The sequence below is a fragment of the Protopterus annectens genome, chromosome 16.part0 (assembly GCF_019279795.1).
Source record: "Protopterus annectens isolate FY-2018-M chromosome 16.part0, PAN1.0, whole genome shotgun sequence".
Lineage (NCBI taxonomy): Eukaryota > Metazoa > Chordata > Ceratodontiformes > Protopteridae > Protopterus > Protopterus annectens.
Genome location: NC_056750.1, coordinates 156,195,029 through 156,216,663, shown reverse-complemented (window position 1 = coordinate 156,216,663; position 21,635 = coordinate 156,195,029). Strand labels below are relative to the sequence as shown.

Here is a 21,635-nt window from a genome sequence, read left to right as displayed (position 1 = left end):
TGAACTCCAAGAGGAACTAAACCCACACATAAGGCTGTTGTTTAATCTTAGCCTTACTACAGGATACGTACCCAAAGAGTGGCGTACGGCAACAGTGGTCCCACTTCACAAAGGCGGTGCTTCTATGGACCCTGGAAATTACCGCCCCATAAGCTTGATGAGCCTGGTCTGCAAAGCTATGGAGAGGATCATTATGGAACTCATAAACAAAGACATTGGGGACCTACAGACATTGGATCCTACCCAATTTGGCTTTGTCAAGGGCAGATCTGGCCTTTTGAACTTGGTCGACTTTTTTGAAACAGTCACTAAGGCCATTGATGAGGGTAAGGCAGTTCACACAGCCTACCTTGACCTTGCAAAAGCCTTTGACACAATACCCCACTCGGGCATCATAGACAAACTCACCAGCTTAAATGTAAACCCATATGTCACAAGATGGGTTGCAAACTGGCTCAAGGACAGAACCCACAGGGTCAGAGTTGCTGGAGCTATGTCAGACTCTAAGCCAGTCACAAGCGGTGTCCCACAGGGCTCAGTCCTGGGACCCCTCTTGTTTGGCATTTATTTTTCCGAGGTACAGGTGAACATAGGAGGATTGTGGCTGACAAAGTTCGCAGATGACTGCAAACTGGGCACCATAATTGATACTCCAGCGGACACAAACATCCTTCAGAGAGGCCTCATAGAAATGGATAATTGGTGCCAGAGCCATGGTCTTAAGCTGAACACCAAAAAATGTATAGTCATACCCTTTGGGAAAAACAAAGTACCGACAAATTACCACATAGGCGGTAATCCATTAAGTACGGAAGAGGTAATCAGGGACCTAGGGACCCAGGTTGACAGTAACCTCTCATTTGGCATTCACATTGCCAAAGTGGTTAGGAAGACCTTCTATATTGCCCACCTTATCATGAAGGGTTTCACATCTAGATCAAGAGAGGTCATTGTGCCCCTGTACTCTTCTCTTATCAGGCCAATGATTGAGTACAATGCCCCATTTGGGATGTATCTCACCCGACACCTGCAGCAGTTGGAAAGACCCCAAAAGTTCCTCACCAAGAGGATAAAGGGTCTTAAACATATGTCATATGCTGCCCGACTGAAAAAACTCCAGCTCTATTCAGTCGCATACTGCCTACGCAGAGGTGATCTGTGCCTGACATACAAGGCCATGTCCAATCCTGAATTAATGGACATGCTCCACCTCAGAAAATCCAAATACATCAGAGCCACGAGAACAAGTGACTTAAACCTCAACACAGAAATAAATAGAACGTGCTGGAGGGACAGATTCATAACCCAGAGGCTCCCTACACTCTGGAACAGAATCCCAGTCCATGTTAGGCAGAGCCCCTCACTGACTCTATTCAAGAGAAATCTCGACGAGTGGATGGGAGATCGTAGGTTTACCTTGGGGGTCATCTCTGTGTCACTACTAGACAGAGGCATAGTAAACTAAACCCTAAAAGGGCGTAGTATTCTCATCCTAAGGGGTGGTGTAAGCCACATACACTCTGGCTAGGCTTATAAATGCCCTAGGGCAGATAGCCTAGTACGAACCTATGAACCTATCAGTGTGTGTATACTTCTCTCGACTCAGAGACTGATGAATGTTGATTAGAAATGGAATACCAGCAGCAGCGAGCGGCTATGCAGCAGAACTGTACGGTTTAAGTTAAACAACTTCTGCAGAGTCCAGCAGTCTACCCAGTGTCCACCTGTGAGAAGGTTTGATGGTTTACTGAGGAAGTATGGTTTAGTGGAGTTACATTGTGTAAGGGTTGTATGCATTTTTGTTATTCTTTTGGAACCCTTCCAGAATAGATTTTGTAGTGCCAAAATATTTGTCGTTCCATGTTGGGTGTTTAATGTTTAGTTGATGGTCATTAACTGGTGTTACAGCTTAAGTGTGATTTTTAAGTTGTGAAAAGATATGCACAATTCTCAAAATGATGTTTTATGTAGCAGTGTCACCACATTTAAATTTCAAAATTGTGTTCCTGTTAAATCGTAAAAAGAGCATTACATTTTTATAACAACTTCTTCCCCAGCATTCATGGTGTGATAGGACAGTTCAAGTTGTGTGTATAAGTTTTGTAAATATGACCTGTTACATACCTCTAAAATGTCTAGATTTTCTGGTGGGCCATGTGGGGCTATGTCATTGTAATCACAGTTTGTCATAGCCATGAACTTGACAATATTAAATAGTGTTCCTCATGTTGGAGATGGAAGGTTGAGAGAAGCTATGCATTTAAAATGTGGTATGAATATGATCGATAACATATACAGGCAATACAAACAACTGTATATCTAGACACATTCATATACAAAACCTTTCCATATAATAACAAACAACTGTCCTTAACAGAGACTGTGTAGTTCTCAGAATATGATGTACAGCATTTTGAGCAGAGTATGTTCAAAGAAGTGTGGTGGTGCAACAGTTAGTACTGTCATCTCACAGCAAGAAGTTCACCAGTTTGATTCCTGACCTCTTGTGTCTTGTGTGGAGTCTGCATGACATTTGTGTCTGGAGTGTTTCTTTCTGGGCCTCTGCTGAAAATGGGCTCTGTCCCAGTCAGACTTTCCTGGTACACAAATGTTAATGTAAATAAATAAATCTGTGATACAGCACATAGTTGTATGTGTTTGGCCATCTCAGGAAATTATTTTAAATATCATGTATTTGCGATGGTTAAGGTACTACAAAATAACTAAGGAAACAAATTAAATGAAAAGCAAAGTGCACATCTGAGTTTTTAAAACTGACATTTTAATTTTCTCAATAGGCAATTATTCAATCATAATTATCCTAAGAAGTGCCCTAATATCAGTGCTACAATGCACACATGGTCAGCAGTTAAGAAGCCAGCCCAGCTACACTGGATATACTGGTGGGGGAAACACTGGCTGAAGGCAACATAGATTGCATTGCTGTTCATGACTGACGGTCTCAAAATACTCAATCTATTAATGGCCAGTGTTGATACACAGCAGTCCTACATATATGAACAGAAGCATGGGGCTAAACAGGAAAGGACCCTTCTCTCCAATAAGATGTGGAGAAGGACTAGCTTAACAGGTCAGCATTTGGCATACCTCTCAATCTCAAAGAGCAAGAAATCTGGACAAAGCCAAATATAAGGATGGGACAAAGGCCAAAAAGCACGGACAGACTTTGGGACAAAGGCCCAAAATAGGGACAGATTTTAAATATTGCTCCTTTAAACTCTGGATTTTGGGACAAAGGCCCAAAAATAGGAGGCCCAAAAATAGGAACAGATTTGAAATATTGCTCCTGTAAACTCAGTTGCTAGAATAACAGGTTGGATTTGCATTATGTATTTTCTGAGGGATATGAAGTCTGAAATTCAAATGTCTGCCATTATGTATTATTATTTAGTGACTTCAATCTTCATGTTGGTACCCCACAATTCCATTGGAGAGGGTGGGGTTACACAATTACATATTCAAATGTTATGTTAATCAGCATACCGATTTTGGCCACTGCTCCTACTTTTCATGACCCTTAGTCCAGATTTTTGATGTTTCCAGGTTGAGAGGTATGCTAAGCAGTGATCTCAGATATGCAGTCTGTCTGGCATTTTGTGAAGCTTTTTTTTGAGAATCATTGTCCTTAAAATGTATGAGAATATTAAATGACAATAATATATACAGTTTTCAACAAAGGCAGCAGAGTTTGACTATTAATGAACAGAAACTGAGAAATATGTGCTGCTTACTTCCATTTAATACCTTGATACAATAATTTCCACACTTTTATAAGTGTATCCTGGCTGACACACCCACTGCAGGTAAGGTAGTTTGAATTGTTGTGTATTCCTTCTCCCACCCTCTAACCATTCATAATTGCAATCAATTAGCAACAATCACTTAGGCAGTGCCTACTCTATGTTTGCATCTGCTACATGAATTCAAAAGTTTGGGATTCATCAATTCAAATGAGCTCACACCTCATTTGCATCTTCACTGTGTTCAGAGGCATGAGTCTACATCATAGAAAGCAAAAAAATTATTAGGGAATGTGATGGTGAGAGGAACTGTGTATCTGCAGAACACAGAAGATTGATATTCCTTTAGATTTATCTGCACAGAATGTTTCTGATGTTGCTAAGGTATGGAGAAAATTGTATGTAATCATTGGTATGTTGTAGCATAGCATTCAGGAAATGATGTAGGATCATGTATACTGATGCCTGTGATATACCCATAATAAGCTCTACTGGCCGTTGATAGGTTTCTGTAGCTAAAACCCTAAGTGCTACACATACCTTAGTATCCACTGGGATTGGTTCTCCTTGGTTTGCCCTTGCTGTCAGTTGTGGATGATAGAGATTGTGGAGTTCCTGTAGTGTGGCACTATCTACCCTGTAACACCCTTCAATTTCCACATCATGCAGACTATGGTAAGTTACCAGGAGTCTAGTCTAAATACCCTTTTCCTTCTTGGCTGGGGTTTATGTGCAGCAGTAGCAACACAGACGTGTTTGTTGCATGTACATATGAATAACAGCAACTGCAGCCCCTAACAGCGTTTCCGTGTAGAGTACCTTCCATGGCTGTATTTCAATAGGTTTTTGGAATTTGCAGGGAAAACCTACACTGAGTCTACACAATAGCTTTATAGCTTGTTGAATAGGTACTATACCTTGAATTGGTCGATTAGCATACAATTCAGCTGCTTATGCTGTAATTAGCATGCAAAGATGTTTACCATGTTTGCACAGCTCTACACACCATGTAGAGCCACTTACTAAATACAAAAATACAAAGCAGTATGTTACCATGTGTGCATCATGCCGCAATGCACACATGGGCTTACTGACCATGTAGTCTTTATTAAATTTGCACCTACATATCCATAACTCAGAATTGGAAAACATTACATGTAGTTTTAAAAGAATCAGTTATCTATAGGAAGTTGCATGTCATGAACTATATTTTCTTTTAGAATGTTCAGTCTGAATAAAGACACTATAAACAGTCTCACATTCAATGTTTCTTTGCTGTTTATCCAGCATTAGATGATCACCAGGATTAAATAAGGCACACAAAGTCATTTTTCACTGTGTGCATGCTGCCACACAATGCGCATGTGGGTGTAGAAATATTTAGATTCAGTAAGCCCTGAGAGAGGCATGCACCCAGCAAAACAAGGTAAACACCATGGCATGCTAATTATAGCATAAGCAGCTGAATTAAATGCTAATTAACCAATCTAACTTGGTGGAGCTATTCAACAAACTAAAAGGCATTCATATAAACTCTATGCTGGTTTTACCTGAGAATTCCAAACCTTTTGGAATATAGCCACTGAAAGGAATCTACATGGACAGAATGTTAGGGGCTGCTGCTGCATTAATTCATTTGTATGTGCTACAGGCTGAAGCAAATTATGCTGCTCCTGGTAACAGGCCTCCAAAGCTAGTTATGAAAACAAAATTGCCACTGATTCTAAAGGCAACCACAAAGCATTCTATAGCTATGTCAAGAATCTCAATGGCAACACACAGCTCAAATGGTGTAGTGGTACATAGCTCTGATTAAAGTGTATAGGGTCCTGTGTTTGAAACTTGGCAGGGTTGATTATTTCTGCTATAAAGCACGCTTTGGCAGGATTTTCTGGCATTAGAGAACTAGGCATAGCTCCTCGTGGTCCCCTGCAGAGTTCCTAAGCCAGCAGAGAGCAGAAAAAGCAACTTTCTTGATCATAAGTATTTTTAAGCTTTTTAGTTTGCATTTTTCGATCTTTTGAGCTTTTTGACTACTGTTTGTGCCTATATTACTGTTTTATTACCTTATTTTCCTGTTTTTGTGAGCTTATATTGTTGATTGCACTTGTGGGCTAAAGTATTGCTTAAAAGTAACAAACAGGCTAATACACTCAAGTGTACCAGCCTTTGATAGCAATTTAGTCGAAAACAAAGCATTTACTGCATTCCTTTCTGGCTGTTTGCAAAAAAACAAAAACCAAAAAAATATTTCTCCTTTCCTAAACTTTCCTAGCTAGTTGTTCCAGTGATCAGATTTTGCTGATCCCTGGGCTTTGTATTTGGTTTCTGCGTTCCTCCATTTTCTTGTGTGGCCAGAGGTAGTTTCTTTACTCACCAGTGGGAGTGGGGAGTACTGAGCTGCTTGTTTGTCCTCAGAGGAGTGGTTAGAAGCAGCAACTAGTAATTTGTTGGCCATTTTGGGTCATTTCCTATTTTTTCCAGCCCCCTGCTATAAAGCACGAGTTAGCGCGCTTTAGCGCGATTTAGCGCGGAGCTGCTACCGTTGCACACTAGGGCAGCGCCGGTTAATCAGATTTAAACTATTAGGGCTACCTAAAGTCCACTCTTCAATTTTTCCCTTAAAACTACCTTCCCCAAAGTATACTACTGTTCTATTTAGTGTATCCTACAACTATAAATTATCTCTACTTGACTCCCAAGTAGACTATTCTCTATCTGTATAGCGAAGCACTTGCTCCTACAGTACTTATCACCTCGATACAGCACTCTTGTTATAGAAAGTACCCCAAAAAAGCAAACCCCATTTCTCGGTCACCCACATCCCCCAGAACCTTTTCTTAAGTTTTTCTGTCTATTCCTTCTAGCATGTCGAGGATCAGTTGCTAATATCCTCTCCTGCTCAGCTGGTGAACCTGGGAATATTGAGGCAATGTTACAATTGCCTCATGTACACAGACAACCCTCTCCTCCTCCCACAAAACACAAATACATGCGAGAGATGCAACTATACGGCCAAACTGGAGGCTGAGCTCTCTCAACATAGGACTGGCATGACCAGACAGGAGGAGAAGGTAACCACACACACTATAGACCCAGTCTCACATAATACCATCACAACCTCAAATCGTACACATAAACACACAAAGACATACTCGGAGGCTCTGATCAAAAATCTACCAAAACAGCAGAGGCCACCAAAGCAGACACCCAAACAACTACCACCTCAGAACACAACACCTGCAACACATAGACCACACAGTCAGAGTGTCAAGCAGTCACAGCCCTTAAGGCCAAACACAATGCCAGACACACTAGTCATTGGTGACTCCATAGTCAGACACACTGGCGTCCGCTCACCAGACTGAGTAAGGAGAAGGTCACAGTAAGCTGCCTGTCGGGTGCTAGAATCCGCCACATAACGCATGCACTCAGGTCTCTCAACAGCAGGTACAAGTACGACTCAATCATTGTCCACGCTGGTGTTAACGACCTGAGACGTACCTCCTTGAACTACATGAAAAGAGACATAGAGGAGCTCTCTGATTATGTAGCCCAAGCAGGTATGACCCTGACCTTGAGCAGTATCCTACCTTCACCAAGAATGATGCCACAATACAGAGATAAGATGATCAGCTTTAACAATTGGCTTAAACTCTGGTGTCATTCAAAGGGGATCCAATGTCTGTCTGCCTGGGATGACATGCTGGACAAGCCACGCTGCTTCACAAGGGATGGCTTGCACTTGTCACCCCTGGGATTCGGATTTTGGCAAAGGCTCTTGCCACCCCCATAGTGCCTTTTTAGGCAAGGCTCAAATTCTAAACCGACCACCCTAGAACAAAACAAAGAAAAAAAATTAAGGGTAATGCTGCTCAATGCCAGAAGTCTCAACCTCAAGATGCACTCGAGGCCCTTCTCAGTATGGAGAACATCGATGTCTGTGCTGTGACAGAAACCTGGTTCAAGGCTCCTGAGAGCACCCCAGCACTATCAGGTTTTACCTCATATCATGCGTTCCGGCCCCAAAACCCGGACAATACCAAGAAAGGAGGAGGGGTACCATATTCATCAAGGACACCCACACCTCAAGATTGGTGGCATCGCACGATGCATCGGAAACCATCCAGGTGCAATTAACCATAGGCAAGATTGCTCTGCAATTTGTAGCATGTTACAGGCCACCCTCGCAAACTCAGGAACCTCATATGGCCTTCCTGAAAACACTGGAGGGATAAATGTATCTCCGAACACCATCATACTAGGTGACTTCAACTACCCTAATATAGACTGGGAACACTACTCAAGCCCAAACACTCTAGCCCAAAAGTTCCTGGAATTCATAAACTCAAATGCCATGGAACAACTAGTCACCATCCCCACAAGAGGAGAAAACATACTTGATCTCATCATCACGAACATGGGAGCACAATGTTCAACACCGGAAGTATACCCCTCACTGGTGAGATCTGATCACAAACTAATCTCGCTGGAGGTCCTCATCCCGTCCCCACCCGAAATGAAAAAGACCACAGTAAAGAACTTCTCGAAAGCCGACTTCACACTTCTAAAGACTAGTGTGGTCTCCTTTAAGGCCCCTGAGCCAGCGGTTAACATTACTCAAACCGCTGAATCACTTACAAATGCCTTCTACCAGCACCTGCAGGGCTGCATGGATCAGGCAATCCCAAGCAAAACAAAGACTCTTTGTACCAAAGGCAAGCGTCCAGTCTGGTGGACCCCAACCATAAACAAACTCTACAACAAAAGGAGAAAGCTACTACAAGATAGAGCAAAATCCTTAAAAGGTAAGACACCGCTGATCACTATAAGTAAAAAGCTAAGAGCTCTCATAAAATCATCCAAAGCTAATTTTGAGAAAAAAATAGCTAAGGACTCTAAAGACAACCATAAGGCATTCTTTAGCTATGTCAGAAACCTAGGAGGAAACTCCCAGATATGCTCAGAATTAGTTCAAAATGATGTGAAGATTACTGATCCTACAGACATTGCCAACATACTGGCTGACAGGTTCAGTGCAAACTTCTCGCCTCCCCTAAAGGAGAGATATCTATACCAAATCATTGTAGCCCCGGAAACATCTCTAATGCCCAGGTGAGAACTGCTCTCTCCAAGGCAAAGAACACAGCATCCATGGGACCTGATGGTGTCCCCGGTTGTGTGCTCCATGAACTCAACGAGGAATTAAACCCACAGTTAGGACAGCTGTTTAATCTTAGTCTCGCCTCCGGATCATTACCCAGGAGTGGCGCAGCGACTGTGGTCCCACTCCACAAAGGCGGTGCCTCCACCGACCCTGGAAATTACCGTCCCATTAGCTTGACAAGCCTTATCTGCAAAGCCATGGAGAGGATCATAATGGATCTCATAAATAAAGACATAGGGAACTTGCAGACTTTGGATCCAACCCAGTTTGGCTTTGTCAAAGGTAGATCATGCCTTTTAAACTTGGTTGACTTTTTCGAAACAGTCACCAAGGCCATTGACGAGGGAAAGGCAGTCCATACAGCCTACCTAGACCTGGCGAAGGCTTTTGATACAATACCTCACTCGGGTATCATTGAAAAACTCATCAACTTAAATGTAAACCCATACATTACAAGATGGGTTGCAAACTGGCTGAGTGACAGAACCCACAGGGTCAGAGTTGCTGGCGCCATGTCAGACTCAAAGCCTGTCACAAGTGGTGTCCCACAGGGCTCAGTCCTGGGCCCACTCTTGTTTGGCATCTACTTTTCTGAAGTACAAGCAAACACAGGAGGGTTATGGCTGACAAAGTTTGCAGATGACTGCAAACTGGGCGCTGTAGTTGAAAACACATCCAACACAGATATCCTTCAGAAGGGTCTCACAGAAATGGAAAACTGGTGCCAGAGCCATGGCCTAAAGTTAAATGCCAAGAAATGCATAGTCATACCCTTCGGGAAAAATAAGGTTATCCCTAGCTACCATATAGGTGGCAATCCCCTGAACACAGAAGAAGTTATTAGGGACCTGGGAACCCAGGTTGACAGTAGCCTTTCATTCGACACTCATATTGCTAAAGTAGTTAGGAAGACCTTCTACATTGCCCACCTTATCATGAAGGGATTCACATCTAGATCAAGGGAAGTCATAGTCTCCCTATACTCATCACTCATCAGACCAATGATCGAGTACAATGCCCCATTCGGAATGTATCTGACCCGACACTTGCAGCAGCTGGAGAGGCCACAAAAGTTCCTCACCAAAAGGATAAAGGGTCTCAAAAATCTGTCTTATACTGCCCGACTGAAAGAACTCCAGTTATATTCAGTTGCTTACCGCTTGCTCAGAGGTGACCTATGCCTGACATACAAGGCCATGTCTAACCCAGATTTGATGAACATGCTTCATCTCAAAAAATCTAGATCCCTCAGAGCCACGAGGGCAGGAGACTTAAACCTCGACACGGTTATTAATAGGACGTGCTGGAGGGATAGATTCATCACCCAAAGACTCCCTATGCTGTGGAACAAAATCCCGGTTTATGTGAGGCAGAGCACCTCGCTGGCCTTGTTCAAGAGGAATCTTGACCAATGGATGGGAGATCGCAGATACACCCCAGGGGTTACCTCAGTGTCACTGCTCGACAGAGGCACAGCAAAATAATGGGCATAGTTTCTCCAAACTAAAGGGGTGGCGTAAGCCACAAAACTATGGGCTAGGCTTATAAATGCCCTCGGGCAGATAGCCTAGTATGAACCTATGAACCTATGAACCTATGAACACTCAGATCTGCTCTGAGTTACAGCACGATGACACTAAATATACAGAACCAACTGATATTGCCAACATCCTGGCAGATAGGTTCAGTGCTAACTTTACCCCCCTCTCACCCACTAAAGGGCCCATCTTTATACCGGAAGAATGCAAAGTTCCTGTAATCATGGCTGCACAAGTAAAAACCTCACTCTCCAAAGCCAAGAACACAGCATCCATGGAACCTGACAACATCCCAGGCTGCCTTCTACATGAACTACAGAATGAAGTGGCACCCCACCTAAGTACCATGTTCAATCATAGCCTCACCTCAGGCTTTGTGCCCATTGAATGGTGCACCATGACAGTTATCCCACTCCACAAATGGGGGGCCACAACAGACCCCGGGAACTACTGCCCCATTAGCCTGATGAGCCTCGTCTGCAAACCCATGGAACATATCATCATGGAACACATAAACAAAGACATTGGAGATCTCCAAACTCTGGACCCCACACAGTTTGGGTTTGTAAAAGGCAGATCATGTCTCCTAAACCTGATAGACTTCTTTGAAGTAGTCACCAAAGCGATAGATGAGGGTAAGGTGGTTTACACAGCCTATCTAGATCTCGCCAAGGCGTTTGACATCATCCCCCACTCTGGAATTATAGATAAACTCACTAAACTAGGTATAAATCCCTATGTCACAAGATGGGTTGCCAATGGGCTTACTGACAGAACCAACACTGTGAAAGTAGCAGACTCCAAATGAGACTTCAGACCAGTGACAAGTGGAGTACCACAGGGTTCAGTCCTGGGTCCTCTCCTGTTTGGTATCTACTTCTCTGAAGTACAGGCTAACACAGAAGGTCTTTGGCTAACTAAATTCACAGATGACTGCAAACTAGGAGCCATAATTGAAACTCCTAACGATGTGGACATCCTACAAAAGGGCCTCACTGAGACAGATGCCTGGTGTCAAAGACATGGTCTCAAGCTCAATGCCAAAAAGTGCATTGTCATCCCCTTTGGTAAAAACTCTGTACCCATGAACTACCACATAGGTGGTAGTCTACTTAACACCAAAAGTGCAATAAGAGACCTTGGGACACAGGTGGACAGTAGTCTCTTCTTTGATAATCACATCACCACAGTTGTCAGGAAATCCTTCTACGTGGCACACCTCATCACAAAAGGTTTCTCATCCAGAAAAAAAGAGGTCATTGTTCACCTCTACTCATCACTCATTAGACCCATTATAGAGTACAACACCCCTTCTGGAATGTACCTCAAGACATCTACAACAACTGGAAAGGACACAAAAATACCTCACAAAGAGGATTACTGGCCTCAAACAGATGCCTTACGCAGACCGTCTCAAAAAACTCCAGCTTTACTCTGTCGCATATCTCCTACTCAGAGGCGATCTCTGTCTAACATACAAAGCTATGTCAAACCCAGAGCTGTTGGACATGCTCCGCTTAAAGAAATCCCAATCCCTCCGAGCTACATGGTCTAGGGACCTAAACCTTGTCACCACAATAAACAGAACATGCTGGAGGGATAGATTCCTGTGCCAGAGACTTTCCATACTCTGGAACAGACTACCTATCTATGTCAAACAGAGCTCCTCATTAGCACTCTTCAAGAAAAATCTTGATGATTGGATGGGTATTAGGAAATTCACCCCGGAGATCACTTCTGTGGTTCTGCTTGACAGGGGCACAGGAAAATAATTTTCTTGGGTGGCGAAAGCCAGAGTACCTTTTTGGCTAGGCTTGTATAGGCCCTAGGGCCAACAGCCTAGTACCTACCTATGAACCTATGAAGAAGGAGAAGAGTTTCCAGAACCTGTTTGACTTTTCACAACCTACATGATATGGAAATTGTACAGAGCTATAAGGTGGACAGAGACAGACTACAGGAACCCTGCTATCTCTGCTATCCTCAACTCAGATCCAGAGCCAGCCAGGGGGGATCCATCCCAGTGAAGCCCTTAGAATCTTAGCTACAGGTACCTTTCAGAGACAAACAGGGGACATGTTGAGGGTGTCACAGGCATCAGCATTCAGGATCCTCCACCAATTCCTGAATGCTATGCTCCCACATGCTAGTGACGACATATATTTTCCCCATAGTTCTGAGGAGAGGGCCAGAAATATGCAGGAGTTCTGCCATGTAGCACACTACCCTGATGTCTGGGTGCCATAGATTGCAAACATATAGAAATGAAGGCACCACCTGGGGAACAGTCTAGGCTGTGCATTGACAGGAACGGATACCACTCTACTAACTGCCACATTGTATGTAATACCAGGGGAATCATCTTGAATATGTGTGCTGGCAACCCTGGCAGTTACCACAACTCACATATGTGGCATACCTCCCAAATGTACCAGATGTTTGCTAGGGGGGATATCCCATGAGGTCATATACTGGGGGATGCAGGCTATACACTGGAACAATGGCTAATACCCATCAGAAATACACACACACCCAAGGAAGAACTCCAAAATGAGGCACACGCTCAAACCAAAAATATCACGGAGCATGTGCTTGGGCTGCTGAAGTGAAGGTTCTGATGCCTAGATACCCCTGGTGGAGCCATGCAGTACAATCCACAGGCATGTACAAAAATATTAACAGTATATGTCATGCTTCACAACATCACCCAGAGGAAACAGCTTCAGCAGGATCAGCAAGAGGAAGAGGCACACAGCCCAGCACCAATGCCAAGGTCACCACAGCTCTAAGAAGATGAGGGCTCAGATGAGGATCTACCATCTGCTGTGGGTGTAGACAGATGTAAGCATGCTCAGTATGCCCTTGCATTGGCTAAGAGACAATGTATAGTCACTTACTCACCACCTAGGACCCTATGATATTTCTTCAACACACATACATATAGTAACATTGATGTCAGGCAAGTCGCAACCTTTACCTCCCCATGTATTGCCTGTGTACTGCTTGCATCAGACAGAGTCATCCCTGAACTACTACCATGTCAGCTTCTGCTTTTACAAGGTATGTCCCAAACCTGGAGTGTATCGTGTAATAATATGAATGATTGGCATAAAAGGTCGGTGGATGTGTGTGAGTAAGAAAGAGAAGTGAGCAGACATCTGGATAAATCACAAAATGGCCAGTGAAACAAAATGAGTTTGAAGTTGCATAGCTGATCCATGTAATTGCTGTGTGTGTGTGTGTGTGTGTGTGTAGGGGTCCTGTAGGTCAAATTGGTGTGTGAGAGTCTGCATGGACACAACTAAGCTTTGTGCTGGTTTTACATCTTGGCATGTTGGACATGTGTGATCCATGCATAGTACAGGTGGCAGTTTACTGTTGTCATTCTTGACCAGGAGAACTGGCTCTACCAGAAGTTGCACTGGCATGTCCACACCCACAGTCAGATGCACTGCTGCTTCCTGAATGTGACTGATGTCTGCTGGATGAGATCCCTTCACGGGGATGCCCAGGACCACAATCCCATGGCTTGCCACATCTGGGTGTGGACAGTATCCATATGTGGCAGTTCAAGGTGCATTGAAGGTACTGCCATTATGGGATCATGATCGGGCACAGCCATATTGATTGAGAGCAGATGATGTGGCTGACTTACACCCATGAGGATGCCATTCTTCTCTCAGCTGACATTCCATCAAACACATTGCATGTTCCATAACAGACACCCCACTTTCCAACATATCATTCACCCAATCCATGGAAATGGTAACATGGTGGAGGCATCATGCATGTCAGCCTGAGCTACATCTACGGCATTTGTCAGGAGCAACCATGGGGACATGCCTGTGCCTTTATGATGACCCTAAACATACATTGAGTGGCATGGAAGAGACACCTGCACCAGGTGAAGGAAGGACAGCAGGTCCCCTTCAAGCACCCCCACCCCTATCAACCCTCCTGCATGGTATCTCACCCACACTTTGACTAGTCAAACTCCTTAGGCACCGAAGCCACAGTAACTACATTCCCTGATCAATGGCCTCACCCTCCACCTGTCTAGTATCTGTGGTGCCCCTTGAATGAGTAAGCATAGGACTACTGGCTGTGCCAATGGAAATGCAGGTAATGGCTGTCTGTCAATCTCAATGTCAGCTTCAACTTCTGCACCCCATAACTGTGCCTCAGTCTGGCCACCATAACAGTCTGATGATACAATGACACTAGATGTCAGAGGTCCCACACCTTCACTGTCATGATCACCTTTGATAAAAAGAAAGAAACACAGGACAATATTAATGCCTACACTACTATATTCCAATATATGCTAATAAACTAACAGTGGTGCCACTATTAAAGACACTACAGCAATACACATACGAGGCCTGACATCAACACCACACACTAAACTATTTATTTCAATTGCTCATAAGTACTGACAGAAAAATATGTGGCTTACCATCTGCAGAGGAGAGCCTCCTCTATAGGTTGGATAGGTGTGGAAAAAGTTAAGCAAGAAGTAAGGGCAACATCATCACAATTAAGAGTAACACAGGTGGTAATTCTTGTACCCCTTTATGGTCAATTAACTATACTGTCAACAGGGATGTCGCTGTCAACTCAAACCTAAGCTAATAACTGTACCAGTTTTTACCCCCCCCCCCAATACAAAATGCATGTGACATAGAAGTAACATATTGATTTAAATTGTTTTACTATACCACAGTATTCAATGATTGAGTTAGCAAAACCTACCTGGAAGCTCTTACTGGGACATGCTTGCTATCTCTGACACTGTTGATCCCACATCCAGGACATGCTGTACTGCACTCTCCTGTGAGCTGGTTGGTTCCCTGACACTGTCCAGGAACTCTTCATTCATTGGGTGTCAGTGGTGGTTCCCTAGCAGGCTCTTCCCTGGTACCCATATGGGCATGAAAAACTTCAGCTGCTTTCCTCCATGAAGATGTGATCATGTCAGTGACCCTGTGACACACCTGCTCATATGTCCTGCTGTGGTCACTAACAGCATTCAGATCAACAACTATCTGTTGCCAAACTTGCATCCTACGTGCCATATATGTCCATCCCCTTTCCAGCAGAAAAGCACCATGTTGCCTAAAGGCATCTACTACGACCTGGTTCTCGGCATCACTGAAGGGATGACTCTGAGGATTGACATGCCTGAGTGGTGTACTCCTAGGTGTTCTACAAGACAACAGAAGAATAATACACATAAGTATCACATAAGTAAGGATTAGCTGTTTCCAGATAAAACAGATAAGGTAGCCAGTCAGTATTACCTCCTGTAGAAACATACAACAGTCTACAGAAGTAAAATATGATCAACAGGCATGATGCAAAACAAGGAGAACAGTAGCAAGATATCATTGTTTGTGCCATAAGAGGAACTCACCTTTGTTCCCACACCATGCACAAAAGAACAAATTATCCTTTCTTGTGCCATAACAATAACTCACCTTTTCTCCCTCACCACCCACAAAACAATTGTCTATCCTTGCTTGTGCCACAACAGTAAATCACCTTTGCTCCCACCACCCACAAAAGAACAGTCTATTCTTGTCTGACAAACCATCTTTTAAATGCTAAAAGTTCTATCAGAGGAACTGTCCCTGAAACATTTATACACATTTATCACAACACATTCCATTTTCATGTATTGGCAATCATGTATACCTTTGAAATTGTTGATAAACTAACTAGTGTGTACAGATAGAAGTGTAAAATCTTTTGCTTCAGAATTTTCTTAAGTACATTCCAGCATATACAGTATGTAGCTGAACAAAGTGAAGTATACAGTCTGAAGTTCAATACTCCTATGTGCAGATATATCTTCACTCTTCTCCATTCTCAGTTTGCCTAGCTATATGATTGGCTTTTTATACAGTGTAGATTCAGGGCTGTCAGCATGGTGAAGATGCAGATGTGGTTTAAACTCAGCAGAACTGCTAGACCTCAAAAAGTAGATCTTTGAAGGGATGTAAACATAGTGCAGCCCCTTCCTCAGTGTTTGGTCTTAAAGGATTGCAACTGTGACTGATTAATGTATGGAAGAAGAAAAATGCAACAGTACTGCAGGCTGCCTTATTTCCAGCGTGTTTGTCCAGTCACACCTACAAAGTGTTAGATGTGAGGTTGGAAATGTAAGCAAGTAGCACACAAATAACATTTTGTGTTCCTTCACATCCAACCTGCCTTTGATTTTTGGCAACTGCATGATATTATTTTCACTTAATATCCTAACATGTTTTAAGGCTAATGATCTAGAATGGCTTACACACCACATGTCTCAGATTACTGCTCAGATGCATGAAGAATGGCCAACAAACACAGAAATGTAAGACAGAGCTTTATAATTGCATGCACTATTCATGACAGGTTGTCTGATCACTAGGTGCATTACATCCAAAACTACTAAATGTACAAATAATACTTGCATGGTATGATATCACTGTAGATGCTGTTGCAGTTGTTTGTCTGCATATTTAGTTAAGTTCCGTGCTGCAAAGCTGTTTGTGTGGCAAAGAGGGATAAGGCTCATATCCTGTGTTCTGAAGGTGATTTGGAGTGAGAGCTCAAATCCAGGCGTATGTAGTAATGTCTCATGTGTACTGACATTTTCTAGTCTTTATGTCATAGGTTGCTTTCCCTCATTTCAACTACCTCTCCCTTTTCTTTCTTTTTTTATTGGCCTGTGTTTGCATGATGTTCTGCTTAGCTCAAGCATGGGAAATGAAGAAAAATAAATGTCAGGTTTGGCTGTGCTTATCTCATTTGCATGAAGCTCAGCAGTGCACAAACTGGACAACTATATAATCCAGGAAGCAGTCAGCTCCCAGACAACCAAAAATAGTAACTACATGCATTCATTTAATACTATTGGGCATTACGGAAACATAAGCAACATTTAGCTGCAGTTAACAGTGAGGCACTAAGAATGTTAGTAAAATAGGGCATGTCATGTAACTAGTCTTGTGGCAACAGGTGTTAAATAGTTAAATACAGGGCTGGAGTATAGATAGTCCTGGGTTCTAGTACAGGGGTGCAAAATTTCTTTTACTGTTGTGATATTGCATATTATACCAATGAACTGCAACATACACAAGTGTTTTCTCAACTTTCTTGTGGTAGCAGGTGTAAGTGTAGGACTGTCATACACATGGTTCTCGGTTTGAATACAGCATATTTCATACACTTTTACTGCTATTCCACTTTCCATTATAGTCACTCTCACTTATAGCTCTTACCATGGTGTAGCTGATATTAATTATATGTATTAGAGCTGAGGCACTAATATTATGTCAATTATGTATTCATTTATCTATGTATTATCACATTTATTCTCAAATGTATGACTGTGGGTATACATTGTACTATATTCCTGTAACTATATATCTGCTATCTGGACTGCCATGGCCTTCACATTTCTCTAACACACATACACAGCTGCCTGTACATCCAATAACCTTGAATTTGCTTTACTTGCTACTATTGTTCTCCGCATATCTTCCAGACATGGTGCTCAGAGTTGCACACTGTTGAGCACTGTGTTTGTGTGATGGTCAGACATGCACAACATTTTTACAAACAGTGTGTATACTACCAGTAGATGACATGATTGGAATTGGTGGGTAACCATCACACTCCATTGCTCTTGATCTGTGGCAGACATAGCAGACATGTCTGGAGATGGTGTCGGATTTAGGGCACATAGATGGGGTGTCCAGGAGTCAAAGATTTTTATTGGACTCCTAGTTAAATACCACAGTGCCAGGCTTGTACATGGGGCTATTCTGGCTCCCAGTATAAGTTGGATGCTTGGGATAATGTGGCCTGGGCTATAACCAGTGCCACAGATATCCCATGCACTGGTGACCATTGTAAGTATCACTATAATGACCTACTGCAGAGAAAAAGGGATACCTGTGATGCTTGGATTGAGGAATGTAGGACTGTGAACATCCCACAACTGTCTAAGCATCAACTACAGACAGTAATTGTAAGACTTAAAAGCTGATTATGGGCAAGACTGGTATTCTTAATAGAGTTCTGAACTGTTTTTCCAAAACTGCTATATACTAAGACCCCATGGGGATATATTGGAAAGGATGATGGAAGCATATGGTATGTATGCAGCAGAAGAGTAGTGTTATTATAGCATTAAAAGTTAAAGATAGATTTTTTTGGTATTTTATAGAGTTGTATCAAACTGAGCATGCATATCTCAACTCTAAAAGCAAGTATGCATGCATTAGTCTGTAGCACAAACCAACAGTACAATATTAGACTTTAGTCAGAGGTTGTGGATTCAAAGACTACACTTGCCAACTATACAGTACTGTTAATTCTTCAAGTATGTGTAACTTAAAGGTCTGAAGTAAAAGTTCTATACAAGTGGCACACATACCCGGCTATAAACTGTATAACTGGAACATGCATATGTGCAATATATCTACAAGTCAAGGAGTACTTGCTGCAATCTGCAGTAGAGTGTGCATCTGTTAAGAGCTAGTAGTCTTAAAAGTAAATGTTTTCTCTTAGGAGGTGGAAGTCTTAAAAGTAAAAGTTAAGATAATAGTCAAATAATTACATTAATGCATTGCTTGTCACATATGAAGGCACTAATCTTATCTCTTTTTTCGCTCACCACAACCCTTATCTCTCATTTTCATTTCATTTTTTTTTTAATTTTTTGCTGGATTTTATTATGTGTCATTAAAATGTGTCAATGTCTTCCATGAGTAGCACATCACTAAATGATCCACAGCACAGCAGGGTAGGCCTGCCCCACAGGAACCACCTGTCCCCCCATCACCATCTCCAGCACCATTGCTCAACCTGGCAGCACCACCTCTGCTGGCCCTGCACTGTCGACTCAGGTAGTCCTGCCCCAGATGCTGGTCCTGTGTTACCCTCCAGAAGCAGTAATAGAAACAATAATTTTATCATCCACACAGTGATACCAGGGATGGCGCATAGGATTGTGCACTGCACTGTTGATGCACAACTATAGTGGCCTGAGAGGATAATCTCCCTCATTTTGCACATTAGTAGGAGGAGGAAAAGGAGACATGAAGTACTCCAGCCAGAGGAGGAGTGAGGTGACAGTGATGACAATCCAGTGGGTGAGGACTTTATTTGCACTGTCACCCAGCTTGATGACCATAGGTACTGGATATCCCCACCCTCACTCCAATCATAGTGTCTTCCAAATGTTTGTGTCCATCACTGTCCCTATCTCTTGTTTTGTTTCTCTTATCTGTCTACAATTGCTTCCTCACCTACCAAACTTACTGGACTCAGACATATCTATGTACCTTCTCCAACATTCATCTTCCTTTCAAGAAAAAAAATGGGCACCTGTCCCACAAAAAAAAAATCATCCCATACATAGCTCTCCATTTTCCACACATGACTTCTTGACACACTTGATTTGGTCCAATTGGCTATACATCATGATTGCATTCTGGTCACCCACTCTCTGCAGATGACAGTCCAAATTCAGTTAATATTTTGCACATATGTTCACTTAACACTGTTAAAGAAATGGATAGCTATGTTTTTTTCCTAACTCACTCCTGCACATTTCTGCTCTGCTTGCCTTTTGTTGTTCCCCCTACTTGTTCCCCATTTCACCACTTTCCTATCATCCCTATTTCTTTTCTTCATTATTGCACAATGGTATACATTGTGCACCAATGCACAGCAATGGTAATGTGAAACTAGTTAAAAGTATTACAGACAGCTGTATTCAAACCCACTATTATCTGGCCCTAAAATGAATGCATCACTGCATTAACTGCATTAACACATGCTGCCACAGAGTCAGTTAAGTAGAAGGTGTATTCCAGAGACTCAGTACTAACTGTCAGACTTTGTTCTTCCCCCTACTTGCTCCCCATTTCACCACTTTCCTATCTACTCCATTTTAACACTTTTAATCAGATCAAACAAAAAATAGAATCAGACAAAATACACATAAGTAGCAGAAAAAGCAATGGATGCCTTCACTTTTGGGCTCCATGTTTGCAAGGATGTGTGCACTGTGCACCAGTGTGCTGCGATGATGAGCAGTAGCAAAATGTTGTAGTTATCTCTACGCAATGCCACTTGACCCCACTGTGCTATTCCAACATACATCATCACACATGGTATAAGCAATTCATGTCATTGCATTATTGCTCTGTAATTAAAATTAGTTGAAAGTATTAGAAACAGCTGCACTCAAACCCAATACCATCTGGCCCAATAAAGGAATTTATCAATGCATTAATACATACTACCACAGAGTAGGTTAAGCAGCAGGTGTATTTCATATTTATTTTATTTATTTATTGACATTTGTTAACCGGGTTTGTCCAGCTGGGCCAGAGACCCATTTTCAATGGAGACCCGAGGAAAAAAGCTTCAGTCACAGATATTAATCTATACAGAAATTTGGTTTACAACAGCTACAAATTGCAGTTTTCAAAAACAAATTCATAGGATTATGGCAATAATAAACTGCATACTGTCTTTAGTAATGCAGCTTGTGTATGTACACTGCTTACCCACTCGTAAACGTATATGTTGCATGTGTATGCATTTTTCAAACCATCTTGCAAACCTGCTGCTCACCGCACTATGGGAATGTAACTATTATGCTGTAGTACTGCTGTTTACTGTCCATCTCCTGTGTATGACATGAAATCACATGTGGAAACATTGTAAACTGAGTGCTCTATCTAACAATATGTCACATATTTACAATTCATCTGTGTTTGCACCCCCGCAAGCACTGCAACCCTGGGGTTTCAGTACTTTTTCCACACATTTATCAACCACAGTTCCAACTGTAATATCAAATGTTGTGGTGCTATGCAAAGCATATCAGTCTGGTAAGCGACCCATATGCCTAAAAAGCCTCATCTGTAAGGCTAGTGCAGGAATTTGCATGGACCATATCCACAGGGACATAGGTGAACTTGAACACACTTGACCCTATCTATTTTGGCTTTTTCAAGGGTAGACTTTGATTACTGACCCTTGTGGACTTCTTGGATACTGACTCCAAAGACCTGGATGAGAATAACAGGACATAATGCCTATACTGAGTTATCTAATGAGTTGGACACTATCCTCCATTCATGCCATATTGAAGATCTCCCATCA

The 21,635-nt window shown here is 42.5% G+C and overlaps 1 protein-coding gene across 1 annotated transcript in view; it reads right to left on the bottom strand.

The window, feature by feature from the left end:
- Positions 1-21,635, bottom strand: part of LOC122790443 (platelet endothelial cell adhesion molecule-like) — a 611,804-nt gene that overhangs the window by 52,797 nt on the left and 537,372 nt on the right. The window lies entirely within an intron of this gene.